This window comes from Sorex araneus, chromosome 2 (genome assembly GCF_027595985.1).
Source record: "Sorex araneus isolate mSorAra2 chromosome 2, mSorAra2.pri, whole genome shotgun sequence".
In the NCBI taxonomy this organism is placed as follows: Eukaryota; Metazoa; Chordata; class Mammalia; order Eulipotyphla; family Soricidae; genus Sorex; species Sorex araneus.
Window position 1 is genome coordinate 207,566,561 of NC_073303.1, and position 6,139 is coordinate 207,572,699.

The following is a 6,139-nucleotide window of genomic DNA, read 5'->3' on the forward strand; positions in this document are numbered from 1 at the left end:
CTGCTGAGGTGGGCTGGAGGGTGAGGGAGGTGCTTCCCCACCAAACGGGGCCTGGGACGGAGATGGTGTGTGAGGTGGATTCTTCCAAGTAGTTGGGGAGTGGAGGGGTCTGGAATGAGAGCACAGTGGGTAGGGCTATCGACTGACCTGGGTTCGATTCCTCCGCCCCTCTTGGAGAGCCTGGCAAGCTACCGAGAGTATCGAGCCCGCACAGCAGAGCCTGGCAAGCTCCCTGTGGCGTATTCGATATGCCAAAAACAGTAACAACAAGTCTCACAATGGAGACGTTACTGGTGCCCACTCGAGCAAATCGATGAACAACGGGATGACAGTGACAGTGACGGGGTCTGGAGGTCAGGGCACAGGGATGGTATGAAGGGCCTGGAGCAGGGGGTCTTGGCTGAGGAGGAGGCCAGGAGGCAGCAGGCGAGTGGCCAGCACAGGCTAGCCGCTGGGTTTGGTGTGTGGAGGTCACCTGTGTCTCGGCACAGCCCCGTGGCTGGCGGAACTGGGCTGGCTTTGGGACAGGCCGTCACAGTCCCAGCCCTCGGTGCTCTCACCCGGGGCAAGGGCGTCGGGGCTGCCAGCTGGCCCTGCCTCCCCGGGGACGGAGCGGGTGCAGAGCTGGTGGTGCCCGCTGGCTGCTCACGGGGACGCAGGCTCCATCTGCTCACAGACCCCCGCCAGCAACGGTGGTTCTCCGCTGCCGCTTCGGGGGTGAAAGGTCGGGGCCGGCTGCCGGCACAGTTCCCACTGAGGACTCTGGGGCCTTCCCGGGCAGGCGACCCCGGCCCCAGCCCACAGCCTCCACCGCGTCCATGGCCCGGTTTCACAGGTTCAGTCAGGGCTAATCCTGGGAGAGACGCGGAGCTGATGGAACTGACGGGGAAACTGATCTTTGGGCGGGAAACTCTGGGACCTCCTTGGGAGTAGGGTGGACCAAGAAGCTCCCAATTCTACGGGTCCTGGTGCTCCGTGAGTGCCAGTCAAGCCCCCTCATTCTTTTTTTTTTTTTTATCTTTTATTAGAGAATCACTGTGATGTACAGTCACAAACTTACGAACCTTCGTGTTTGCATTTCACTCGTACAGTGATCATTTACCCATCCCTCCACCAGTGCCCATTCTCCTCCACCAGTGGTCCCAGGATCACCTCATTCAGCAAGAGTTGAATGAAAAAAATGAAGCCTGTATACTTGACAGGGTCCTGTCGATCCCTGTAAATGACGATAGGCATATATTGGTATATATTTGTATTATGGATTGATCCTTAATGCTCCCGTGCTCTGTTGGATGCTATCTTCCAGCATCAACTCTTTGAAATGAAAGCTTTGGAGGTGCAAATCTCGGAGCATTCTGCCTATATTTTCCTTAGTGTACTTAATTGTTTCTTATCAGATCTCAAGGTCTTTTATCCACTTTCTGTAAGGTGTGAGATATGGACCCAGTTTTAATTTTTGGTTTTGTTTTTGGTTTTGTCTTTGGGCCACACCCAGTGATGCTCAGGGCTTACTCCTGCCTCCTGGTGGTGCTTGGGGGCCATACATGATGTCGGAGATTGAACCCAGTCAGCGGTGTGCAAGGCAAAGGCCTTACTCATTTTACTATCTCTTGGGCCCCATCCAACTTTAAGTTTTTACACGTGGCTATCCAGTTCTCCCGGCACCGTTTGTTGAAGAGGCTCTTTACTCCATTTCATAGTCTCAGCGTCTTTATGAAAAAAATGAACTTTCATTAAATATATGGTTTTGTCCTGGGTATTCAATAACTTTGTAAACTTTTTAATTATTAAATTAAAAAAATAATGGAAGCTCTTATAAAAGGGATTTTTAACTTTTTATTTATGAAATTTTTATCTTGTAATTTATTTGATAATTTTTTTAGTGTTAGCTAAACTTAAGTGACATTAACTTACTGAGGTTTTCTGTTTTCCACTTCTTCCACTGTACCCTCATCTACATTTATGAAGGTGAATAAGTGTGAACATGGAACAGGTCAGTGTGATGGAAAGAAGTTCAATGGAGATGCTGCTTTGGTCTGTAGGGTAAAAAAATGTGAAAGTAATTTCCTTTTATATTAAGTTTTTTCAGGTTTCTTTAATTCTTTCTATTATTTTTCTGCATGGGCTGGAACGATAGCACAGCGGTAGGGCGTTTGCCTTGCACGCAGGCTGACCTGGGTTCGATTCCTCCACCCCTCTCAGAAAGCCCAGCAAGCTCCCCGTGGTGTATTCGATATGCCAAAAACAGTAACAAATCTCACAATGGAGACGTTACTGGTGCCCACTCGAACAACTCGATGAACAGTGGGAAGATAGTGCTACAGTTTGTTGCTGTCAGCCATTGCTATATTGAATTATATGCTATATTGAGATTATGTTCCTTCTATACCTAACTTTTTTTGAGGCTGGGAGCCTGTCACAGGGAACCTGCCAGGTGCTGCCCGTGAAGGCAGGATACTCTCGGTAGCTTGCCGGGCTCTCCAATGGGACGGAGAATGTATGTCAGAGAATACAAGCAAGTATGTTAAAACCAAACACACGTGTGCTGCTTTAGGCACACCAGTGGGCTAGACTGTAAGAGGCAGTCTTTAGTAAATACAGACACGTAAACCTCCTTTCACTTTCAGACTCCAGGGCTAGACCACCCGGAAAACATGCCTCCTGCAAATAAGCAAAAAGTACATTGAAGTATTTTTAAAATTTGCGGTGGGTGTCAATGGAAGTCAAAGTTGCTTGTGTGAGAATTTTAAAACCCCGTAAGTTCACAGAGAAGGGAGAGTTCGTGTGGGAACGGAAACACAGGAACAGGAAGACCTGCTCCTCACTTGTATCTCCTCACCGTTCACTGTCGAGTCGTATTACTGTATCACCCAGCCACAATTTTCACAGGGAAAATTGTTTGTTTTTCATTTTGGGGGCCACACCCAGCAGTGCTCAGGGGTCACTCCTGGCTCTGCACTCAGGAATCACTTCTGGACAGTACTGGGGGGTGTCATACGGGATGCCAGGGGTCGAACCCAGGTTGGTCACATGCAAGGCAAGCGCCCTTTCTGCTGTACTATCGCCCTGGCCCCAATAAGCACAATTTTAAAAGAAAATTAACTCCAATGGTTATTAATTAACCTCATTCCCTTTTATATTTTGAAAAATACGATTCTCATCCCTTTAGTATTTCTTCTTTTCAATTACTTATTACCTATGCTGGGATTTTAATATTTTTTTAGTCTGCTCATTCTGTTTGACTTGTTTTTTAATAATTTTTTTATTTTTTGTTACAAAGCCTAGGTAATTACTTCAGTTTAGTATTAGATTATGAATTCTGAATTAAAAGAAATACTAATTAAATCATCCATTGAGTTTTGGATGATTATGGTTTTTTTATCTGCTATAATGACTTTTAGCTATTTTCTTTATCTTGATAGTCATTTTCTCCCATCATCTTAATTGTGATAAAATAAAAGACATAAAATTTATTATTATGAAGTATATGATTTGGTGGTGTCAACTGCATTCAGAATTTTTCCCAGCAATCACTACTATATATTTGTAATTTTTAACTACCTCTAAATATAATTATTAACTAGTTATTTCAGACCCCTTAAATTTTGGAAAACAAAAATGTGCTTTTGCACTCTATGCACTTACCTCTTTTGTACAGTCTATGAGAATGAAATCCTACAAAATTGTGTCCACCTTTCCATCTTCTGATTTAAGATAGTTTTCAATTGCAGTACATATCACCACTCCATGCTTTTTATGCCTAATTAATGTTTGTTCATTCACAAGTTGATTGACATTTGAATTGTTTTTACCTTTATGGGCCAAACCTGGTGGTTTTTACCACTGGTCAGTGGCTACAAATAGTGAGAACGAGTAGTAGACATATGTGTACAATTTTCAGTGCTTCAAACATTAGATTTATAGGGGCTGAAGTGATAGCACAGCGGGTAGGGTGTTTGCCTTGCATGTGGCCGACCCGGGTTCGATTCCCAGCATCCCATATGGTCTCCTGAGCACTGCCAGGAATGATTCCTGAATGCAAAGCCAGGACTAACCCCTGAGCATCACCGGGTGTGACCCAAAAAGAAAAAAAAATAGATTTATATATTTGACCTAAAAGTGGAATGCTGATAATGTAGCAAATAATTCTGTATTTAGCATTCTGAGGCCTTATGCTTTGACTGTTTCTGAGAAATTAAAAAAATGTTGAGGAACTTTTCCACAGTGACAACCTCTACAGAAATTGTATGAGTTCCCATTTATCTGATGTCTCTTCAGAATTTATTTTCCAGTTGGAAAAGAAATGTGGCTTTGGAGGCCGAAGAGATAATAAGGCAGATAATAAGGTTGTCTGTGAAGATAACCCAGTTTTGTTCCCTGGCATCCCGTATGGTCCCCTGAACCTATCGAGAATGATTCCTGAGTGCAGTCACGAGTAATCCCTGAGTATTGTTGCCTATGGCTCCAAAACAAAAATATTGTGACTTTTATAGTAATGGTTGTTAAACAGTACCTCATTGTAGACTTGGTATGTATTTACCTAGAGCCAAATGCTTATTAATCATTTATATACACATTGGTCTTTCAAGCCCTTTGCCTGTATTTCAGCTGTATTAGTTTTTTTTTTTCAATTGAATCACCATGAGGTACAGTTACAAAGCTTTCATGTTTAATTTTTAGTCATCACTGTATCACTGTCATCGATTTGCTCAGGCACCAGTTACGTCTCCATTGTGAGACTTGTTACTGTTTTTGGCATATTGAATACGCCACAGGGAGCTTGCCAGGCTCTGCTGTGCGGGTGAGATACTCTCAGTAGCTTGCTGGGCTCTTCCAGAGGGGCGGAGGAATCGAACCTCGGTCGGCCTCGTGCAAGGCAAACACCTACCCGCTGTGCTATTGCTCCACCCCAAGTTTCAGTCATCCAACGATCAAACACCCATCCCTTAACCAGCGCACATTTTCCACCACCAAAATCCTCAGTATCCTCCCCATCCCAGCCCTCCTCTGCCTGTGTGGCAGACAATTTCCACAATACTCTCTCTCTACTTTGATTACATTCAATATTTCGACACCAGTCCTACCGTTATTATTTGGAACTTTACTGCTACCAGGGGACCACATGTGAGCTGAACTCTCTGACCATCTTTGTGCCCGTATACTTATGGCTGTATGTCTTGTATATGTTGTATACATGACTCTCAAGTTCATCTTCCTGGTCATTTTTAATTAAAATGTTTTAGTTATAATGGTTATTTAGCTATAATTTAGTTATAATTTATTACAGGAACTCTCCAAATATAAGGAATTAGGAGTAATATCTTTAAAAATGCCTCAAAACATTCAAATCCAGAGACAAAATCTGGTAAAGAGGTTAATCAATTTCACAGGAAATAGAGAAATATGTAGTCTGTTGGATTTGTTCACATAGATGACACAAAACTCTTGTATTTTATTTCATGTTTCATCCTGCCTCCAAATCTTCCCTAAGTAAAACATTATCCTTTATTTTGTGCGTGTACACTGTGTCATAACTTTTAATTTTTTCATTTAGTATAGTCAAATATATTTATGGCCAAATAGTGCCTCTATAACTATATGCCTATATACTTTACAAAGAGGGCCAGGGCCAAGAAGGACGCTAACCAATATTTATAGTATGAATGAATGAAGTATTGAGGATCTCTCAAATCACTGTTAGGAACTAGTATAAAACATAGTCTGCTTAGGAGAAAACTATCTTGTCTTAATATGTTTGAAATGTTTAAAAAATTCCACAGTCAACATTACTCTCAGTAATGAAAAGTGAAAGAATTTTCTTTTAAGATTAGGAACAGAACAATTGTTCTTGCCACTGATCTTTGACACTTCACTAGAAATTCTAGCCAGAGAAATTAGGCATGGAGAAGAAACAAATGGCACCAAATTAGAAAGGAGTAACTAAAATTACTTCTGCTTATGGGTGACATTATCTTATACATAGATACCCCAAAAGCCTATTAGAAATAATAAAGTCAGCAAGATTTCAGATACAAAGTCAAATTACAAATGTAGCACAGCGGTAGGGCGTTTGCCTTTCACGTGGCCGACCCGAGTTCGATTCCTCCGCCCCTCTTGGAGAGCCCGGCAAGCTACCGAG